The 23,928-nt window shown below is 37.6% G+C and overlaps 1 protein-coding gene across 6 annotated transcripts in view; it reads right to left on the bottom strand.

Moving 5' to 3' along the window:
- Positions 1-23,928, bottom strand: part of SNTG2 (syntrophin gamma 2) — a 286,741-nt gene that overhangs the window by 198,351 nt on the left and 64,462 nt on the right. Inside the window, exon 1 of one of the 6 annotated variants that reach the window (XM_080588154.1) lies at positions 14,327-22,251. The exons of the other annotated variants lie outside the window; for them this stretch is intronic. The gene's annotated coding sequence lies outside the window, so the exon portion shown is untranslated. Of the gene's footprint in view, positions 1-14,326; positions 22,252-23,928 lie in introns of those variants that run through there. 6 annotated transcript variants of the gene reach the window in all.

The raw sequence follows: 23,928 nt of genomic DNA, 5'->3' as shown, positions 1-23,928 counted from the left end.
TGTCTTTAATAATGCTGATAAAGCAGGACTGTTACTTCCCTTTTCAGAGTCCAGTTTGATTTGAGTTCATGAAGTTTGTATGCTCTTCCACTGGGTTTTCACTGTGGTGAGTGCAGACATTGGCTTTAAACATTCATAAACACCTTGTTACTGTAAGTGGATTAGAAATCGAAAATAGATACCCTTATGTCTTGCGTGTCCCATTTAATGAACAAAAGGAAAGTAAACGTCGTCTTTAAGATCTAAACAATCCCAAACATTTAAAAGTAAAAGGAGAAACCACCTGAAGTGAGCTGATACAACAGCCGCCTTTAGGAAATTTGTACTGTTCTCCTGTAACACAGGCAATGTAATTGGTTTTCTTAATGAAGGCTTTATATCAGCATTCTTTATATCACATCTGCAGAGATGCAATGATAGAGACTAGGGAAACCATACTGACAAGTATTACATGACATGGATGACAGAGTTAAAAACAAAAACTAAAACAAACAAAAAACGCTCTGGAAAGGGATATCCATGAATAAAAAAAATGCAAACAAATAGAACATACTCATCACAAATTTTGCTTTATTTTGGAATTACCTTTTCCTTTCGTTTTAATTTATCTTTATTGTTTCTACAAAAACAAAAGACAACTTGATGTTTGAAAAGTCTATTACATTTCATTTGTTCTTATCTGTCCAGCTGAGGAATCAAGACTAAACTTTACGGGTGAACTTTCAAATTGAGTACATGTCCAGTTTGGAGAATATTCCCTACCAGCACCAATCAATTATAATACAAGTCAAACTCTGACAAGATGGACAAGTCATTTTCAGTAAAAGGCATTTGAAATGTATATTACCTGTACAAGGTACTGAAAATATAAGCTGCATTTTTAGAAACTAAATCCGAAGTAAAGATGGAATTTTTAAATTTTAAGTGACAGCTAAAGTGCAGTACTGCAGCCAAAATACAGACAAGAAGTGAAGAAAAGTGGCAACTGAAGGGGACAGACATACTTTTTAAAATTCCTGTCTATCATTATTATTTGCAAGATAGATGGGAAAAAAAATATGGCTGTCACACTATTTTACCATTACTGAAATCTCTTGGAAAATTATTTGTCCTTTATAGACAAATAAACTTTTACTGAAAATTTGGGGTTAAGAAGAAAAAAAAAGTAAGGTTCTTTGACAAAACAGCGTCATCATGATTTGTATCCGTATATTTCTATATACAATCATAGAACCATTCTGGTTGGAAAAGACCTCTAAGATCATCTAGTCCAATATGGTCTGAAAAGAAGCTGGAAAATACATATTTCTGGTTATTATGCTTTTAAAGCACAGCTAAAATATGCCAAAATCCCACCAAAACCAAATTGACTAGCCACTTCTGTACATTTCATAGATGTTATGTTAATCCTGAAAGGTGCATTATCGTGAACGTGGACTAAAACACCCAGAGCAGGAGAAAAAACTGAGCAGGATAATAAAATGCAATATATATATATTATGGATGAGGTTGCTCTTTTCTATTATTTCAATTACACAAATAGTATTATTCTATGATGGCAGGAAAAAGAAAATTCCTTTGACTAGTAATTTTTGACACTGCATACACAACACTGACATTCTCCGCTCAAGATCTCCAGGATGTCCTTGTGCAGATGGCAAGAGTCCATATCTGAAACCGAAAAGATCAATTTGCCATGAAAGTACAAAAATCAAGCCCTCTTCTCATTCTCCAAATCCCCTGAAGACCTCTGCGCAGTTCTTGCTTATCTGTTATTACTCAGTCATGCTCAACCTGGCTGCTGGCTGCTATTTCAGTCATGAACATCAAAAAACAAGGCATTTCTCGCAGGCCTAGGGATGCTGTAAGTGCAGAAGGAGTAATGGCACGAAGGCCAAGGCAGTATTGTCACCGTTCCCTGTACTTCTGAAGTCTGCACAGTCACAAAAGACACACAGACCAGGGTTTATCTGCAGGCGTTCCCAGATCACATCCATTACCTTCATCGGGCTTCAACCTCTGCAGTTTTAGAGTCATTTTTTTCACCAACACATAGTCAATCTGGCTATGGGCTGCCCCAATGTCAGCCCAAACATGGGCTGCCCCATGTCAGATCAGAGCCAGCTCCAGCCGGCTCCAAAGGGACCTGCTGCTGGCCAGAGCCAAGCCAGTGAATGACACTGGTTGTGCCTCTGGGAGAGCAGAGTGAAGGAAGGGAAAAATAACTGGTGTGCAACAGCAGCTGGGAGAGAGGAGTGGGAACGTGAAAGAAGCAGCCCTGCAGCCCCCAAGGTCAGTGCAGCAGGAGGGCAGGAGGTGCTCCAGGCACGCAGCAGCAGTTCCCCTGCAGCCTGTGGAGAGGCCCCTGGTGGAGCAGGCTGTCCCCCTATGGAGGAGGACAGGGAGTGAGAGAGCTGCATGGTCCTGCTGAGCTGCCCAGCAGTGTTACACTGCAACAGCTGGGTTAGCCAAGTAGCTTGTAAGTACAATCCATCTGTTATCAAAAGAAACAGTAAGAGGCTTTTTGCATTGAAGGCATTTAACCTGGAAGCATTTGTGTTATAGATGCATATTGGCTTCTGACAATGAGTATTGACATTGACATACTTACAGTGAATCGTTTAAAGAAAAAGGAGGATAGCAAACCAGTGCACACTGAGGCTGTTCTTAGCTCTGCTCTACCTTTATGCATGCAAAAAATATTAGTAATGTAACAGTTTCCAATTGCTCTCATACTGGGTTATTAATAAAAAGATGGTCAAGAAAGAACTTGATCTGTAATACAGTGGAACGTAACTGGATTTCATATTTCTGTCACTTGATCAATTTGTAAAACATCACACTGAATGAGCAGGAAAAAGAGAACTGTATCAGCACTATAATTATCAGCATTCTTCTCTTCATTAATCTTCTTCCTTCCAAAATTAAACACTTGGATTCCCATTTTTTACTGTGCATAGCAGCAGCTCTGTGAAATCCCTGTGCCTGGCTGCCTGTATTCCACCCATTTGCACTTTGTTTAAAAGTTGTATTAAAAAGTTATAATCAAGTTATTTAATGAAAGGGTAACTACGGACTAGCTGTCACATTGTTTGGGCACATGACATTGTCATCTCATCATTTTGTGCTTGCTTTACTTCCTTTTTATACTGTAAACCCACACAGCTGTGTGTGTGTGGAGGAGGCAGGAACACGACAGAGGAACTTGTTAGCTATTAAAATTTCCCAAGAATCAATGTGAATCAGCCTTATGGTATTTATTTGCCTAATCCAGTTGTCACCTGAAGACACTTAAGGCAATACACTTTCATGATCCCCTATCTGACCAGACACAAAAGACCACAACAGTGCCAGAGCACAAGGCTTTACATTTCTTAACCATCCACTGTACCAGTGTACAAGAAGTTCAGCACATTCCCCTTTTACAGGATTAGATGTCTGATAAAACTGCACTACCATGATAGCAGAGTGCACAAATACCTACCTGATTGTTTAAAATGAATTTCTAGTTAAAAGTAAGTTATTTGGTCATACGAGTACAGATACAGAAAAGCGCACCTATGTTATTCTTAATATCTTGGTCTGAAGTACCTCCATTATTAAATTATCAAAGAGATTCAAATATTTAAGAAAAACATTTTCATAGAAATATTTCATTAATAGTATAAGTAGGAATTGTAATAAAAAGTTAAGATACATACTGCAAAGAGGACAGTGTACCTCTCTGTAAAGTGTACTATATCTGACCAAATCACTTATACAATATATCAGAGTATCTAAAAGTCCACATGAAATATTTGATATAAGCCTATAACAAAAAAAGCCCTTCAATCTGCAATATTAAGCTATGTGCTATATCACAACAGTATGCAAAGACTGAAAAACAGATACCAGCAGACTTTACACTGAAATTTTTTCACTAATTATATATTCTAATAATTTCTATAGTCCTACATGTTTTTTCTAAGTGTAATTAATGCCTTATGCTTCACAATAAGGTGAGAAATGCCAATTATCTAAGATTGTATCAAAAAGTTTGCATTTCCAAAATATACCACCAAAACTTAAGAACCTAGCAGCACCACTAATAATAAACAAATACAGTAATATAATGCTGCATATACAGGAAAGACTCTAATGTGATTGCACTTTACCCTAACAAAAGACAACATTTTTCTCCCTATAGCCAAATTAAAACCTACTGAATCAGAAAGCATAATACAAATACACTGCACTCCTACCAAAGCAATAGTAAGGTGAGAATGGCCAGAGAGCCTGAGACAAAGTTCATCCACAGCCTTCAAAAGTCATGTTCTGCAGGACTGAAGGATTAAAAATTGCAACTCATTATAAAGCCTCACTCTGCCACTAACCCATTAGGTATCCCCTCCATCTCTACTGCTTTACATTTAAATAGGAAAAAAGTAAAATAAAAATAAAATCGTCCACTCCCAGTCATAATCTGAGGGCTTCTATTCTCAGCATGTGAAAACATGAAAAAGTCTAGGTAGGAGTCTACAGTTTAGCAACTCCTCTGTGGCAGTTTGCCTCCTGGTATACTATTATCCTCAAGTAAACAGAGATACATTATGAGAAGTGATAAGCCATACATTCATCACTGTTACTGTGGAATAAATCATCTATTTTAAATTCACATAACTGTTTGCACCTTCGAGAGAATAAAGCATACTCAACTGTAAGCAGCTGGTTGTATAACAACACTTAATACTTCAGGAAGAAATAATATTGAAAACAGAATTTGAGTTCAGAGTTACATAGCAGAAATAATCAGTGATTCTGGTTTCATCAAATATCATCTGAGCCTTTTACCATTCCAACCATAATTATCAATGGTAAAAGTAACAACGCCATAATACATACACTATAAATCATTTAAAAATAATTTATGAATAAGGCACCTCCCCGTTTACGTCTGCCATCTCTGCAAACCATAATTAAGTGGGTTTCTTTGACACGGGTGTGCATGCAGGTGTAAGCACTCTGAAAGTCCCACCACACATGTTTGTACAGCCTCCAACAGCATTCCAGACAGGAAATGTATTATTCAATGAATGTGTCAGCAAGTTTTCCTAATAATGTGAGGCCCCGTCACCCTGATTAGCATCAGTAAGAAGCAACAACAGTCTGACTGATGGAAGAGAAGGAGTAGTAGCTATAATCTTACTTCTGGAGACTGACTATAGCAGAGCCTCATTAAGAAAAACAGCCTAATACAAGAACAAAATTCCACTCTAAAGAACAATCTTAAGATACTTTACATTCACTAGTCCACTAACATTTTTAAACAATCCTTGAAGGAAATAATGCAGAAAAATTTTGTTGAGTGTGCAGTGGGCCCTAAGGATCCTGCGCATGGCAAGTTGTCTAGGTGCACGTATGCACGCATACCCACAACCGAATATCTTTCCTTAAGAAGTCAAAGTGAATTAATGGAAACCTTTAGACCACAGTGTGATCTTTCTACATGCGTATGTGCAGCAGACCTTTTCACCTTTTGAGCTTCAGAACACGTTTACTTCTACAGATACAGCAGGGAAGTCAAAGAGAAGCTCTGGTGGAATGCACTTTTTAGAAAGCTGTCTTCTGAAAATTGTGAATAGCTGCTATGCCAAAAGCACTGAATCAAGAAAGCACTTGTCTTTTTGTGTTCTGTTTTCCTTCAAAGTTGCCCTGATTCAACTTAGGGTGGTCATGTTTTGTTGTCATTTCACACTTCCGTTTGCTTGCTTTTATTGCCCTAGTTGGGCAGAGCAAGATGAACAAGCTGCTAAAGGTGAATTTCATCCATGCCTTTTCATGGGATCCTTTTGGTTGTCTTGTCTCTTGCTCATAATATTCTGTATTTCTCCTACTTCTGTTTTCATGCTCTTATAGGATTCCTTCTTCCGAATTACATCTGCCAGATTTTCAACCTATTTTGCTTCAGCACATCACTCTTCCTATCTATTGCCTTGCTCTGTTTCTCGTTTGCCTCCACCCCTCCTTTTGCTATTTCACAAAGGGCACTTCCATTGGAAGTATTAGTCATTAGCCTTATCTGCAAAGTGCAGACAATAAAATCCTGATTTTTCATTTTCACAAGGAAACATGGAACAGAATTGGTGCAAGGAACTGTTTGAAGGGATTTTAAGGGAACCCAAGTAGAAGATTGTATCTAAAAAATAACCTTGGAAAAGTCTATGTCACAGCTTTTCTCCCTCTTATTTATTTTTAAGCTGAATATGATTTACTTTCCGATGCACTACTAATTTCTGCACCAGATATTAAACAAAAGGAAACACACTGTACATAGTGCAGCTGCTTTGTGACTTCTACACACCTGTTTTTTTTACAGTTGTGTCACTTTTTAGCCATTTTATTCAGACCAAGAGGAGAAAACCAACTATAAAACAAAAATTATGAAGTGAATAGGACATTATATAGTATGGCACTACCTAAAGTGAAATCACTAAAAAAAATAAAACCAAACAAACAAAAACACACACATAAAAAGAAAAAACAAAAACACAAGTAGTAGAAATTTTTAGAAACTAGTCCTCTAGTCCTTGTTTTGAAATAGTTGTGGCCTTTTCCAGTGTAGCATATATAGTCAGATAATGCCAGTATGGAAAATGCCGAAAAAGTGATGTTTCTTACTTAAGGAAAGACAGTGAAGGGGTAATTAAGTAGCACGTGATTTTTTTTTTCTTCAATTTTAGAAGTTTGCGTTGGGTCTCCCAAAGAACTCAGTAGCTTTTACTATTTTCTGAAGAAAAAGCAACTCTTTATTATATATCTATAGCTAGCACTTTGTGCAAAATTGTGCCATTTACTTAAAAAAGCCTGTCAAATTTTCCATTGAGAAAAAAGGAAAGTTGTTTTGACAGGTTTTTTTTTTGCTATAATGTCTGACTAATGTACATGGCAGATTGTGGCACTAAGCAGTGATTTCAGCTGCATTCTCAAGACCTGCAAGGAGTTGGGGTTTGGGGGTTTTGTTTTTATTAAAGGACTTTTTTTTTTCTTCAAACACTTCTTGTAGCTACTTTTGATTTTAAAATGCTATTTCATGAATAGACACTTACTCTTTGTGGAAACTGCCTTTTTTCTTCACTTCACTGCAGGAGATGAAGGACACTGTGAGGAGAGGTGAGTGAGTTGGGCTTGAGCAGCCTGGAGTAGCTGCAGCTTCCCTGGGACCTTAGAGCAGCCCCCAGTGCCTGCAGGGAGATTACTGAGCCAGACTCTTCAGTAGGGCATGGCAGAAGGACAAGAAGAAATGGGTGTAAACTGGGAAAAGACAGGACAAAGCAGCGTGTTCCCCCTGAGAGTGGTCTAGCAGTGGAGCAAGTTGCCCACAGATGTGCAATCTCCATCATCGGAGGTTTTCAAGACCTGACTGAAAAAAGCCCTGAGCAACCTGATCTGATCCCAGACCTGCCACTGTGTCTGGCAGGAGGCTGAACTAGACCCTTCCTCAGATCCCTTCAACTTGAACTATCTTATCAACCTCCAGAAGTTTTGAGAAAGCACCCTCCCATATATTTCTGAAAAAATCTGCTAAAAAACAATGAAAAGAAACCTGTTTAATGTTCAAGTGACCTGCAAAGCCTGTTGAGTATTTGTGTTTTGAAGAGTTATTTTACCTACGTATCCTGAAACTGACCTACTAGAAATTTGGTGACTGGCATACACAGCTCTGGCATTTTTCTTGGAACGTAAACTAGCATAGCATAGCTTTACTGCAATGAGCTCACCACAGATTAGCAGACACAGGTATCCTTACTTTTAGTTTATCTGCAGTTTTTCTGCAACCACATACTAACGGTGAGAACAACTGTCCAGCTAGCCACAACCTGATTTTCAGCTCTACCTAGTTTGCCCAGGTAGCTTTAACAGCACCACTGCTTCGCACAAGTCGTGTTGGTGGGAAGGGATGCACGTGCAGAACCCCAAAAGCAGAAACCCCTGCAAAAGCAAAGCACTGCTTTGCTATCCTCTGCCGTGGTACGTGTGCAACCATGTGTGCAAACCACTGCAATCACCATTGTTAAGCCTGTTGTGTCACCCCACCCTCCCAGCCTTCCTACTGCCTCAAGAGACTCAAAGCATGCTTTGCATTTACCTCAAGTCTCCGTGGCCTCACTGGATCTGTGGCAGGTGAAGAAAATATAGAGCTGCATAACAAACGAAGCTGCTAAAAAATGTTTCCTTTCAGACTACGGCACTTCACAGAAGCATGGTTAATTTACTAGATCAAACAGTGGTCTAAGTCATTTTTCAGGGCCTTCAAAAATCCTGACTCAGTACATACTCCTTTGCAATTAGTCCCACTATTTTGAAAAAAAAAAAAAGTTTTTCACTCCATTCACATTATTTTCCTAAAATCCTGTAGGAAGCAAGCACAAAGCACTGCCCAGCTGCAAGTATCCACCTGCGATCCAGCTCTTTGTTGAAATTCAGACTACTCTGTGTCACCACAGGACATGTTCATTCTAACAGCGATACAAACAGCTCACCCCAGCCACTCCAGCAGCTTTGGGTTTCTGAAGAGCCACTCTAAAAAGCCATTTTTTATCCAAGCCCAGCAGCTAATTATAGAGAACTACCACCTTCTGCCTCAGACCTCCTTTGGCTGAGCAAAAAAGCAACATGAAACTCAGACATCTTTCGTGAGATGTTTTTTCTTTACCTTAATAACTGCAGGAGCTCATCTTATACCTGTTCTGTTTTGAAGCAGTCTTTCCAAAACAGATGACTGATCCAGCACTGTATGTGATTTCCAGAACAGCATTTGTTCTCTCATCACTATTGGACATAATTTATTTGATACAGTCAAGAACTGTATTTGTCTTTTCCCTGACAAAATTCTAACAGTGCATCTCCACCATCCTGCAACTGCGAACATAAACTAACCCTGCTCCACCTCTCCTTTGGCAATTTCCGAGTTTCATAGTTAACAGCAACATACATATACTTTTTAAAAAAAAAATAATCATGAATGACCTCACACTTTTTAGTATTAAGCTTCATCCCATTTCATTTTATGACTTTGTCATTGAGGCTGTTTATGTTATTGTTATCTTCCCAGGTACGTATTTTATTTTGAATCATCAGTAGCTTTGTTGATTAATTGGCAGATTCCAAAGCTCTCCTTCCAAGGTCATTCATGAAAACACATTGAAGATGAATATTTCAACTACTTTTCACTAGCAGAATACTTAACCTTTCAGCCCACTGGTACCTCCTGCACAGCTAGTCTCTAGCATTTTTACAATTAAGTTTTAATTACTCCACTCACTCTAATTTTATTCAATGCTTATCTTCATACATACAAAAAGTCAGTGACGAAAGCATAAGCTCCCTGCATATTTTCACACTACTGAAGCAAAAATAGTCTGTATGATGGAAAATACATCTCCGTCAATGCAGTTTGCAGAAACTTGTTTGGGACCAGTTTGAAATTTCTGAATATCAACTTAACCTGTCTTTAGTCCTTTTGTTTACCCTCTTAACCCATTTCACGCAAGGGTTCTTGAATACCTGCAGAACTTCTAGGCTTGGCAAAAATTCATTTTTTTTCACTGTTTATTTAACTATGGGAGAACAACTGAGCTAAGTAACTCTTTTCTCCACCCCATCCTTTGCATACAGAATCATTCTTCATGCACAAATTGATTTTTGTTATACTTCTGCTAAAGAATTGCCACTTCTATATGTGAGTTTTTCACTCCGACAACAGGCAGCTCTGCATAGTTCAGCTTTTCAGCTGTGTTCTGAAGTGTGTGCTTGCAGTGGGATTAGAAGAGAGACAGCCACTGCTCAGAGGACTGTCTGGCTAGAAGTACAGAAAGAAAATAGGAATTATTTATGCTGTTTTATAAGCACTTGGCAATACTGAGCACGGTTCGTACATTTTTTCTTGTCACACCTCCCATAGCTCACTGAAAGGGCAGATTCTTGGGTGCAATGAGATGGTAGTTCTCACAAGCCAGAAGTGGACTTAAGCATTTCCAGATTACCTCTCCACTTCTCTCTTAACCTCTCATCTTCTTTCCTGGCAGGAAATATTTTGGCCTTAATAGCCTACTCAGAACAACTTGAGGGTTGTTCTAATTAACATTAAGTGTTGATGCAGAGGCTAGGTCAGGACTTGCAGAACATAAGACATGCTACCTAACTCCCATGGAAATAACACATTCCTCAGAAGTGTCCCATCTGTAATGAAAGGCAATAGACAAAAGGGAAGAAAAACGGAATCATAAAAGCAGCAAACAGTGACATTTCCTAAGTTTTCTATTTTATCCCCAGCCTACTTCATTTGAACACTTTTATATTAATTCATTAACTGGGAAGTCAAAATTACTCCAGATTTTTATCATACACGCACAGGGAACAAAGTCTGTGTGGCTAAAAAGGGAGGGGGAAGTTTCCTGACCTCAGAAATCTAACTTCTGATTTCTAGCCAACATTTGCAGATTTGTTCCAGTCTGCATGATTTCCAAAGCAGCTAAAGGTAATGCTGATATTCCCAAATATCATAGACAGTAATATAAACTACAACATAATTATAAAAATTGTAATTCAAAGGTTAATGATTCACTAAACAATGTGACGAAGAGAACTTGTTTTGCAACTGTAATTACATTATTTCAAATGACACCTATAAAAAGGTAACAGATTCAGCATCTGAACTTGTGTGACACATTAACTTACCCCGACATGAAAATCAGTAAATGGGTAATTAGTAGAAATGCAATGATATTGTCAACATTTTCAGAAGAGCCTACAAATGGATTAATGCTTTTAAGATTTCACTAATAGTTTAAATGTGTGAATCAACTAGTTATTAAAAAAAAAATTTCTCAGTGTTTTAATTGAAACTATTAAGCATTGCAGCCAAATATTCACTCTTAAGTTACCTTTCCCTTGGTAGGATATTTATAATTTCCAAGTCACGAGAAGGCTAGAAAATAGGTGGCATACAAAAGCTGATTGTGAAAGTATTTAAAATGATTGGTCCAGCATTAAATAGCTTAATAAAATTAGCAAAACAGTTTCTTAGCTACTCGGTATCATATGGAATAAACCATTATTCTAAAAATAGGAATTTGCTTTTCATTATCTGCTGAAATTCACTCAGCTTCTCTAAGCAAAGTGATTTTTACTGCCCCAACCAACCTTCTGATTTTTGTATCTCTAAAAATCCGTCTTTGTGCCTTAAGATTGTATGTTTTTATATATACACACACTCTATTGAATGTACCAACCAGTACTACAAACAAGCAGTTCAGAAACCTAGGATCCTTTTTTCCTGCAGCAACTCAGTATGAATACAAAAAAAAAATACAAATTACAAACAAAACACTAAAAAAATTATGGGTATCACAAGGCATCACCATAAACTCAAATAACAAGGGAGAATATCAACACAAAGGCATATATGTATTCTGCAAAGTAATTGACATACTTCACCCACTGACAGTTATACAGTCATCTCAAAGAAACTCAGTCTTTTTGTATAAAGACTGCTCCTCTAATGGTCTCAGCAGTGTTGTGCCAGATACCTCTGTGGCTATTTAATTACTGCACTTGTGAAACTGAGACAGCAATTATATTTTAATTAGTAAAGTAAGCTTAAACTGGTCTCTTATTAAGCACATCCCTAAGGCAACAAGTCTGGTTGTCTGACTCCCAAGTGATGGGAGAGAGAAGAGGGGCAGAACCATAATTCAGACAAACTCTAGGAACAAGTTAACTGTATAAACACAACAGACCCAGATGCTCTTAATATGATGTTCTTCACCAGATCTCAATAAAGATGAATATATTCAAGAAAAAAAAATGTTACTCATCCCAGCTACATCCATCTCCGGCATCTAATCTCTAGTTTTATAGTAACACTGTTCTACTGAGCACTTCCACGTCTTTCTTAGTTTCCCCTCATGGCAACACTCTGTTCCGCCCCACTTTTGTAGCACCAACATTAAAAGTTTTATTGTCCTCTTTGGTCCTAGAAGAAACCTAGAGAGAACAAGGTTTGCCAGCCTTACTGGAGCAAGGCCAGCAGTATTCCCATATCCACTACTATTCCACTGTTTTCTCAGGCCCCTTGGTGCTTTGTGGATTGTAGCAGTCATATTTAATCCTGTTTATAACTGCTCATTTCAAACACTGACTCCATCTTCTTTCACTCTTTACAATGAAACAGGCAGGCAAATATCAAGCATATGATAGCCAAAAATAGTAACAGTGCTCTTCATGAATTCTTACAGATGCAAAACAAAGCCATTATGGTCTAATTACCTTTTTTTTTTTTTTCTGAATAATACAAACCATACAATTCCATTCCAAAATATATTAAGGTGTACACAGTTTTTTTTTTGAAAAGCAGCCCTTTATAAAAATCAGCAACATCTTTAAGCAAATTTTTGAAGCATACTATATGAAGAAAACTAAGTTGAGTTCAAAAATGCTAAAAGATATAACAAATCAAAGTGAGCTAGTCATCATTAACCCCTTTCATACAAAGTGGAGTAAATAAACCATTTGTAATTTGTATTTAAATTCATTCAGTTTCAGTATCTAAGTCATTTTGATAAAAAAAATCTAACAATCAAACTATCAGCAATATTTTCTAGGCAGAAACAGAGAGCTAATTAAGTTAACCTGAGCCAATAATTTCCCCTTATAAGAGAACTGTATCAGAACAGAAAATAAATCATTGCAGTTAATATAGAAGTAAATCACTAAAAAGTTAACTGTTACACTAGACACAAAAACTATGCTGAATTCTGGTCTTTGACCATGAATTAAATGTGTCTGTTGTCTTTGCAGAGCAACTTCTTAAACCAAGGCATAGCCTGGTTCTGACGTGTGTAGTGGTCCACAACTTCCAAGGAATAATGCATTTCCATTCATTTCTAAATGAGAAGTTACTGGATGCAGATACCTCCACCATCTACACAGGACGTGAGCACAGTAACAGGGCATACAGATCTACTCCTTTTCCAAGGTTTAATCCTCTCACCTTGAAGCTGGTATTTTTCAAATTGCAACAAACTTCTCATCCTTGCAAAACCAAACTGTGTTTACTGTCTATCCCCATTCACAACCCTTTGAAACGAAGAGTAGGCCCTGCACTGTATTATTTTTAATTCTTCTGAGCCCTGACCTGACGATTCCACCCTATTGAGGGGAGACTATGGAAAATACAGATAAATTCCAGATGCTGCTGAGAGCACTACAAATGTAGCAGTACACTGCAGAAGCCCAGCTCCATTTAATGCCTCTTTACGAAGTTTGTCTCAAAGCAGACAGCATAATAGGAACCATGGCAACTGCTCAACTATGGCGAAAGAGGTAAGAGCATGAACTGTAAATAATCAAATTGCATGCAGCTTATAATTTTACTTTTGAATACAGAAAGAATAAAGAATTATGTGGCTTCATACAATACATGTTTTCCTGTACTTTCCACTAGCACAAAAGCCTCAAAGTTTTCAAATGCTGTGAGGCAGACAAGAGCCAGAGTGCCAATGAACCAAAGTGGCAATGGATTCATGCGAGCCTTGACCATGAAGCATACTAAGCATGTTTCATAAATTAGGTTTTTACCCTATGAACCACTCATAGCACAGCCTAGGGCACCCCAATCAGTTGTCAGCTAAGAAGGCAGGAGTTCAGCCATAAGATGCCCTTCCTTTCTTCTGCCCTGTTAACTTCCTGTAGAAGCTGAAATCTCCCTCTGAATTTGAACTAGCCATATTTTCCTGGCCACCTCCAGTTTCCCAATATTCTGCAAATGAAGGACTTCCTTAAAATTAGTCTCTTGACTGCATTATTTAGAATGGCACCTCAAAACACTTGTGTCTTTACAACAGCTTAAATGCACCTAGAGAAAGAGATGTCTTCTTTCTGATTTTCTTTCCCTCCATTTTCTGCCTCTTTGTACTAATACTATTGCTTCAGCATCACACTGATGAAAGAACACTTCCAAATTTTTCTAGGATTAAATTTCTATCAGATGAATGCCCTGGATTGGGCACAATGAATGCTCCCGGTCTCCAGAAAGTTGTAAAACTTCACTGCAGTAGTAGTCTTTGGAAACGGGGATTAACTTTATTGAATGAGATGTAAGATCTTCAGAGTCTAGATTAGTTTTCAAATAGTGGCTTTCTTTTGTTTTGTTTAAATCTTTTAATTAATTCTAATTATTTTAAGAAATAAAAGCTAAATAAAAATTATGTGAGCTTATGCAGGTCAGGAAAGCATCACGTCTTAATGTCCCTAACTGCTAATGCAACAAATACAAAATGAGACTCACCTTCCTATTGCAGGAAGAGACGGCAGATCACCTTCATTTGTTGTTGTTTTTTGTTTGTTTGGTTTGGTTTTGTTTTTGTAAACAGATGATAATCCATCTTCCAGAAAGATGCAGGATGATTTGTTTAGCTTTAGATAATGACCACTTAGATGTCTAAATTAGGATTAAGAACACCAATTTATCTGCAACAAAATGAGACACTATTTTTCCCTGTTTAATCTCACACAATTGTCCCAAAGGACACTGAACAGAAAACTGGTACTTCTATTTAATGTTTGATGTGAAGTGTTTCCAGTTCAAGAGGTAGCATCATCTTCAAATGAATCAATACAAAAACTTCTCAAAACACTGACAGCTATTTTTAATGGATCGTTTTCTTGTGGCATTAGAAATTAGCTATTTAAAGTATTCTATTTTGAAACATTTATTCCTTTAGTTTAAGACTGAATGAACATTATGGTGGTTCAGTTTAGACATAGTACAGACAATAACATAACAATAATCTTTCCCTATTTATAAAAACAAAATTACTCAGTGGTGTCTCTCATTTTGATTATTTATCTCCAAGCAGTGCTAAGTAAACAAATTTATACAATTCCACAATACACTTAGAAAACTCACGGAAATAGTTCTTTAACATAATGAAGGACTGCAAGCAACTCTCATTATTCCTGTTGGACATGCAATGTTTCTTTAATAGATATACACTTTCAGCAGTAATGTCTCCATATAAATAATTCATTTTAAAAGTACATGTACTCTACCCTAATAAACATGTTTCCTAAGTATACTTACTAAAAAAATCTATTAAACAAAAGAAACACCAGAGTATATACACTGATTTCAAAACTCAAACTCCTGCCCAGTAATTATGCAACTTATACATATACACAAGTGATTTATACCTACACCTGTACCTTATACCAATATAAATACTAATGAATATAATTACAATGATATATTTTATGCAAATGCATATGAATATACAAACTATACTTAAAAAGTCTGGTTTTACAATCCCAAATTCAGTCCAGAATCAGTCTTAAACTCTTAAAGCATCTTATACAATTAGACCTATACAGAAATACTCAAAGATAATTCATCACTTTATTCTTCACCTAAGAGACCCCAGATATTTTACTCAAATTCTGCTCAATACTTCTTAAATTCAAACAATGAATAAAAATGAAGTAAATGACCATAGTTTATTTATATCTCTGAGCTGTTTATGATCCTTGCTTTCTCATTTACAGTACCTTTAATATAAAATACCTTGAGTCACAGTCTAAGTGCTCTTCATCTGCTTCCAATTTCTTGCTTAACATTCCTACCCCATCTTACAAATTTCCTTACATAAGTTATCAAACCCGGCTTTCAATCATATTATCATAAAAATCCACAAAATAGTTTTTCAACATTGCTATAAGGATATCCACTTGCTATAATTACACCACTAACAACTGCATTATACATCAACTACTACGTTCCTAGACAGAAGCTGCACGGTAAATCAATATATGATACACTTCTAAATTACTCCCTCATCTGTAGGGAAGGATCTTTAATGACTAGCAGTTCTGCAGAGTACCAGGTATTTGTGAATGCAAATCAAACTCCTGTTAAAGGAAGCCAGTATTTCACGTTAAGGAGTCATTACGCACGTTTCTGAATCAATGTAAATGTCTACTCTATTGCTACAGAAGCAATAAAAGAAACGGCCTTATTACAACAATATCATAATTGATGAAGCACTTTTTGTTCCAGACCCAGTGTTCCCTCTAATTACACTTAAGACAGTTAGGATCTTTCTTCAGGAAGTGGTGATTTTCTGCTCATTTTCCAAGATAGCCAGACCAAAAAACAATCTTGGTTGAAGGGTGTCATAGTTTCAGCTGGGACAGAGTTAATTTTCTTCATAGTAGCTGGTATGGTGCTGTGTTTTGGATATTGGGTGAAAACAGTGGTGATAACACATGGATGTTTCAGTTGTTGCAGAGCAGTGCTCACACACTGCTCCTCGTGCTGCCCTGCCAGCAAGGGGTTGGGGGTGCACCAGGAGCTGGGAGGGGACACAGCCAGGACAGCTGGCCCAGGCTGGCCAAAGGGATGTCCCACACCATGTGGCATCACGCTCAGCAATAACAGGTGGGGGGAGATGGCTGAGGGAAGGGACAGACACTGCTCAGGGTCTGGCTGGACGTTGGTCAGCAGGTGATGAGCAATTGCACTGTGCATCACTTGCTTTGTATATCTTTTTATCATCATCTTCTTTTCTGTCCTATTAATCCATTTTTATCTCGGCCCATGAGTTTTACCTCCTCCCTCCTGGATACTCTTCCCCGTGCCACTGGGTGGGGAGAAGGGGGACAGAGCGAGCAGACAGCTGTGTGGTGCTCAGCTGCCTGCTGGGTTCAGCCACAACAACGGGGCATCTGGCTACTTCAGTGAAGTGCTGTAACTCAAAACCTTCAGCAAACTGGAAAACATTCTTTGCTGATGAAATGATACTGCTTCCACACTGAAAATGGTCTCCTGCTGGCACAGACTATGGATAATAGCAACTTACATTTATACCCATCTGCTAAACGTTACTGTAAGAAAGAAAAATATTGGCCTCTGTTTAGAGTAAGTGGTTTGGAGAGCTTGATTTTAACTTGTGTCACCTTTCAGTTTTATTTATTTTTCATGTGTGCACTCTAATGAAGCCCAACCTACACATTCTCTCCAGACATTTTATCCTTGACAATGTTCTGAATGAGGAAGAATAAGATATTGGTAAGTTAAACAAAACTCACAGCTTAGTTCTATATTGTAACCTGCTCAAGTAGCTACAGAAAGTTCATTAAAAAAATAATAAAAAGCATTAGGTAAAAAAAAAAAAAAGTAAAGTCTTTCAAAACAACTTTTGCTTTCACAGTACATTTTTTAGCAGTCAAGACACAAAGCCAGTAAGATCCAAGTGTAAAATATACTTAGAGAAAAATATGACTGCTTTTATTCTAATGCCTCCATCCCTGTACATGTGTAGAGAAGAGCTTTTTCCTATAAAGTTTATTGGACTCTGTGCTTCATCCTGTTACTTACTCCAATGAGACTCTGAGCCCTGAAGATGATGAACTGGGCTGTGGACACCACAGAAGAGCAACTCTGTTGGACACCGGTTTCTGTTCCTACTTAGCATAATGGTATGGTGCTTTCTGAATCCTGCAGTGGATCTTTATGCACATCCCTTTTATTTTCTAAAGGCATAGTTCTAGAGAATATTCCTCTCCAGGGTAGTGAAAGGCTTTTGCTTGTTTGTTTTCTTGGTAAGTTTAAGGGGAGAGGTAGAAAAAAAGGAGGTAATTGCATTCACATCATTTCTATCTGTACTATTACGCATGTGTACCTATACATATATTTACACAGACACACACATACCTAATAATGTGTGCATATATATATATATGGCAATGTTAATAAGCAAAAGTAGTGTGTTTTTTTCTGGTTCTACTTGCTCAGCCAGAATAATGTAATGCAAACTAACAACCATGTCAAGAAATATCTGACTGTTAACACTCCCAAGGCTAGATAACACTAGATAACTAGATAACTAGATAACACTCCCAAGGCTAGATTAACAATATTTTAGACGTGAGCTTGCATTATTAGTGGATGTTTCAGTTACCAAAAAAACACTATGACCAACACAAGTTATGTTACCCCATGAGCAATCTGTTATACCCTTCCTTGCTGGTACAGACAGGGCATAAATGTTACCAATAATCAAGCAAATATCTCCTTTATAAAGACTTAGAAAGACTACCATGTATGTGAAGTGCCTACATTGCATTTTTACATTTGGGAGGAAGGGAGAAAGTGATCTGGGCAAGGATGGCATCGTATTCTGGCCTCACTGATCATGATGGCATCATATTCTGACCTCACTGATCATGAAAGGACTCAGTACAATTTGTAAAGGCAATAGTTAAAGAACAGTGTAAAAACAAAATACGGTAAAAAAAAACAAACATAAAAGCTACATTATGCAACTTAACTTGGTACCTTATCATTCTATAAGAGAAATATTTGATAGAACTAATTTGCCTAGATGTCAGTAAAAGAAAATTGAAAGCAGAAGACAAGTAAAGCAAATAGTAACATTGCACTGAAAGGAGAAAGTATCAAGCTACTGGTATACTACTTGCAGAACTCCCCAGTGGGTACTTCTCTGTCCAAACTTATCTAATATTGTATTTATTATTTGTTATAAAAGTTTGTTAAATTAAAATTGATAATGGCACAAGGGTAGGAGATACTGTCAGTACAAGGAAGGTACTATGTACTAAGAACTTCTGAATAAGTCATATTTAATAGTTTTTATTTTAAGCTTAAAGAAAAACAGAGAAGATTTAAATATATGTTCACTGAGGCTGGAGCTGACAAAATGAGACAGGCTCCAAGCCTCACTCCTGGATACTTAAATATTGATGATTAGGAAATGCTTGAAGTTTAATTAATAAAGTATCACTGATTTGCTTTGAATATTGCCTCAATTTTCTCTTTTCCATATATTGCAGCACTTTAAAACATCTGATATTAAATACTTACTTTTCAAAGACTAATCTTACAGACATGAACCTTCTGAAGTGCACTGTGCCTCTTGCTCTCTTCTTGAGAAAAACGTATGATGTTTAAAATGACAAAGGCATCTTGCTTCTTATGCAAGTATACTCTGAACGGCTATATATTCAAACTAAAAAACTGACAAAATCAGAGTAAAGTCAAAGGAATGAAAGAAAATTCTCTTTACCAGCTGAACTATTCTCTTGTTCAAGAACCTAAAAATGCTTTTAGAACAATTCAACATCATTAAAAATTCTAAAGTGATTCCTTTCCTATTAAAAACAAATCTACTTTAAAAGCACACAGTCCACCATTAAACTTGCGCATATGAAATTAGAATTTACTACTAATAACTACAAAGACTGACACTCATTGTTCTACAAAAATAGTTTTACATTTCTCCTTTGCTAGGAGACATACTACTAAATTGATACAGAAGAAAAAGTTCTGTGAAAATTTTTATTTTTGCTGTGGTTTTCAAACTGGAGATAATAGGACTGACTGCCTGACGCCAGCTTGGAATGCTAAAAAAAAACTTAAGACAATAGAGTAGCTGTTGAAGCAACTGTAATTTAAAAGGTCAAAATTTTCATAACTACTAAGCTTGAAAGGATGACAGACAAATTTATACCATTTCTTCCTGCAATAAAATCTATACTTTTGCTCTTTTTTGGGGGGAAAAAAGTATTTTCTTTGTGTAAGTTATTGCCAAACAGAACAATGCAACACTATAGTGACATTAGAGTCAACACCTGTAGGTAATTTTAGAAGTTATTTTTGAAAATGAAAGCTTAACTGACAAGAAAATAAAGTACATACAGGCCAAGTGGATTGTGACATATTGAGACATTAACTGTATCAAGCCATGTATTGCCTTTTTCACTTACAAAACAAATTAGCACTGATTTCCTCTCATATAGTGGCAAAAGAATACACTAATAAAATCCTGCTAGAGTAGCTTCTGTTTTCTCTGTTCTTCAGCGGCATTTCTTAAATCTTAACTAGCATTTGGAGACTGTGGGAGTTAGCATCAAGTGGACTACAGCGATTTTTGCCCACTTTTCCAAGTAGCAAAGTGCACAGATGTATTGCAGACTCATGGCATATGATTTAAAGGGATGTAGAAAACTGTTGAGAAAGCAGGCAAAAGAACAAGACATTGCAGGATAGGATCAAAAGAGGCTTTGTGACTTGTTAAGAAAAAATGAAAACCTAAACAGAGTTCACAAAGCATGGTTACTTAGGTGGACATATAATACATAATTCTACTCCACCAAAACAATCATGGTAGAGTTAGGGTTGGAAAAGAACTCTAAAGATCGTCTCATTCCACCCCTGCTCACAACGTGGAAAACCAGAGCAGGCTGGACAGGACTGTGTCCAGTCAGTTTGTGTGTGCACACATGGGTTGTTTTTGTTTTGTTTTTAATATTTCCAAGGATGGAGATTCCACAACCTCTGCCTGAACTGTTCCAGTGTCTGACCAACCTCACAGTAAAACCCTTTTTTTTTTTTTTTAATATAAACAGAATTTTCCATATTCCAGTTTGTGCCCATTGCCTGTCAGCAGGCAACACCAAAGAGAGCCTGGCTCTGTCTTTACTCCCCCTCATCAAGTTTCTATACATATTGACAAGAATATTCCCCTTGCCCAAGTCTGCTCTTCTCCAGGCTGATGAGTTACAGCTCTCAGCTTTTCCTTATGTGAAAGTTGCTCCATACCCTTCAGCATCTCTGTGGCCCTCTTCTGGACTTCCTCCAGTACATCCATGTCTCTCTCCTACTGGAGAGCCCAGAACTGGACACAGCACTCCAGGTGTGGCCTCACCAGTGCTGACTAGAGGGGAAGGACCATTTCCCTTGACCTGCTGATAACACTGCTCCTAATGCAGCCAACAATGCCATTAGCCTTTTTTGCTGCAAGGGTGCATTGTTGGCTCATACTCAACTCTGTGTCCCCAGAGTTCTTCCTTTTCTACACAGTCGCTTCCCAGCTGGCTAGCCTCCAGCCTGTATTATTGCCTGGGGATATTCCTCCGCAGATGCAGGACTTAGCATTTACTCTTTCTCAAGCTTCATGAGGTTCCTCTCTTCACATTTCTCCAGCCAGTAAATGCCTCTATGCAGCCATCTGGTGTTATCAGCCACTACCTGTTTTATATCTGGAGACTTGCTGACTATGCAAGCTGTTGCATCGTCTAGGTCATTAAAGTGTTGAATAGTAATGGCTCTAATACCAAACACTGGAAACACCAGTGATCAGTCCCCAGCTGGACTTTCTACTCATTTCAACTCCTTAAGCCCAGCAGTTAGTTAATTCAGTTTTCAACATACCTCACTGTGCACTTATTTAATCCATATTCATCAGTTTAGGTATGACAATGGGGAGAAAATATATAGCCTTCCTAAAGCCAAAATAACAACATCCATTTCCAACCCCTCACAATTGAGTGACAGACAGTTGTGGAAGGTCATGAAGTTCATCATGCCTGATCTTCCCTTTGTACATCAATGCTGACTGGTCCTGATCACCTCCTTGTCCATCATGTGTTTGGAAATGGTTCCAGGATTATTTATTTATTTATTTATTTTAATTCACCACCTTCCCAGAAAAGGAAGTGACCTTGACTGTCCTGTAGTTCCCCAGATTCACCTTCTTACCCTTCCTGAAAATAGCAGTGACATTTGCTTTCCTCTCCTTTACAAGAACCTCCCCTACTAACTCTGACCTTTCCGAGTTCAGGAGCGACACAACAACAACACTGGCCAAATTGCTAACTGTAACAATTGGGTACATCCGATCTGGTCCCGTGCACTTGTCTATGTCCGATTTGTTTAAATTTTCCCTAACCTGATCCTCTTCCACCAAGGGAATGTCATCTTTGCTCCAGACTTTTCCTCTCGTTTCAGGGACCTTGGATTCCTGAAGACCCAACCTACCAGGGAAGACCACTGTGCAGAAGCCATTTAAGTATCTTTCTCTCTCCCATATCCTACATCACCAAGTTCACCACAATATTCAGCCACAGGCCCATGTTTCCCCTAGTCTTCTTTTTTGCAGCTGAGGTAGCTGTAGAAGCCCACTCTGCTGCCCTTCAAAACCCTCGTTGCATTCAACTCCTGATGAGCTTTGGCTTTCCTAATCCTGTCCCTACACAAAGTATTTTTATACTCTTGAGGCCACCTGTCCCTGTTGGCATCTTCTGTACACTTCCTTTCTAAGTTTGAGTTCAGTGAGAAGCTCCTCTGTCAGACGAGGATCTTTGCTCGATTCCTTGCTTGTTAGGATGGACCATTCTTAAGCCTTGAGGAGATGATCCCTAGAAAAAGAAAATAAATCAACCAGCTCTCCTGGACCTCTCTTCTTTCCAGGACAGCATGCAGCAGAAGCAAGCCATCATCCCATACTGATCTCTGGCCTCAGCAGCAGGTCCCAGAGCAGGCCAGCGTTTCCTCTCCCAAAGACCAGGTCCTTCATTATTACCTCACTATCTCTCACCTTAACTTCACCATCTGTCATTCCACCCAAGATATAAGATGGTTTGGAAAATACAGGTGGATTGCTCTACCAGCTTTTCTCAAGCAGCATGAAGGTCTTCCTGTCTTCCCAGAAAGAGATCAACTTTACTTACCCTGTCCCCCTTTACCAATCACTAATCCTCACTAACTCTGTAAAAACTTCACTATCTTTCAGATTTCAGAATAAACTTCCAGAACCCCCTCAGCAGAACAGAAAGTGTCAGAAGGGGAATATCAAATGTACAAATGAGGACTGATAGAGAATTTTTCTTGTGAAAAATTGTGGCATGAGAAGTCAAAGAAAAATCACCTGAAAGCATTAAGACATAAAAAAAAAATCTATACCATCATAGTCTTACCTTGCTCAGACAGGGGAACATATTGCTCCACCTTCTAGAATTTAATTCTCTATCAAAATTTTGTATCACAGAAAACCAAATGCTTCAAATTTCAACCTCCCCCCTCCCCCCCTTTTTTTTTTTTCTCCTGGATAAGTTAAAATTAATTCAGTCAGTCACTGATACACATCACTGAGAAATGTTTGTTTATAAAGAAAAAAACACAAACAACCCTCCACTAGGAAACCTTCTCACTTTAAAAAACACGAAAAGTAACTTAAAATTAAAAGGACCCGCAAGCTGAACATAAGAAATCTCTGTATTTGTCTGCTAAAATATAGAATGCAATTCTATGAGACACGAAGTGTAAAAGTATTTGCCAACTTAAAAGGTAAGGAATAAATTCAGATTACTCTTTTAACAAGACAAAAGGAGCAAATCCATAGGTACTTTCATCAGAACTGATCAAATATCTATGCTTTCATATTACATGTGTAACTGATAACTGCTGTAATCAGAGAAATTAGACTCGCATCAATACATAAAAAGAAGGATAAAATTTTCTTCCTCTGCTCAGCCATAAGTATATATATGTAGGCATACATGAACATATATACACACGTTCTAAATATTCATGGCACCTCTGTTTATAACATATGAATATGCATTATCAAATGACAGAGATGCTGGTAGAGAGATCTGTATCTGCTCAAAGACACAGAGCAAGATGGTATGCAGAGGTACATTTACACTAAAACTGCCACACTTCCATTGGCAACTGCTGTCTACTGAGCCTACATCATTTCTGTCTACAGGAGGAAAAAAGAAGCCTCAGCTCTTTAAGTTAATTAAGCTACATGGAAACAATCATTAAAAGCTTCCCTTGCTAAGATCTTTTGGAGAGAAAAGGGGAAATATCCAAAAATCCAAGTCACTGCTTTATGTGAATCTAGTTTAATTTCTTTTCGGGCATAAAACCCTCTAAAAATAAGACAAAATAAAAAAAAACAATAAAATACTAAATATAAATAAAGCACAATATATAATAGATTCTACTTATAATAAATGGAAAAAAGATAAGTTTTTGCCTATGAAATATTTAAATTTCTTGAATACATAAAAAATTACTATTGCCTGTGC

Source organism: Anser brachyrhynchus (genome assembly GCF_964034855.1).
Source record: "Anser brachyrhynchus genome assembly, chromosome: 3".
NCBI classification, from domain to species: domain Eukaryota; kingdom Metazoa; phylum Chordata; class Aves; order Anseriformes; family Anatidae; genus Anser; species Anser brachyrhynchus.
The sequence above is the reverse complement of the archived record's forward strand: the minus strand, read 5'-3'. Positions and strand labels throughout refer to the sequence as shown.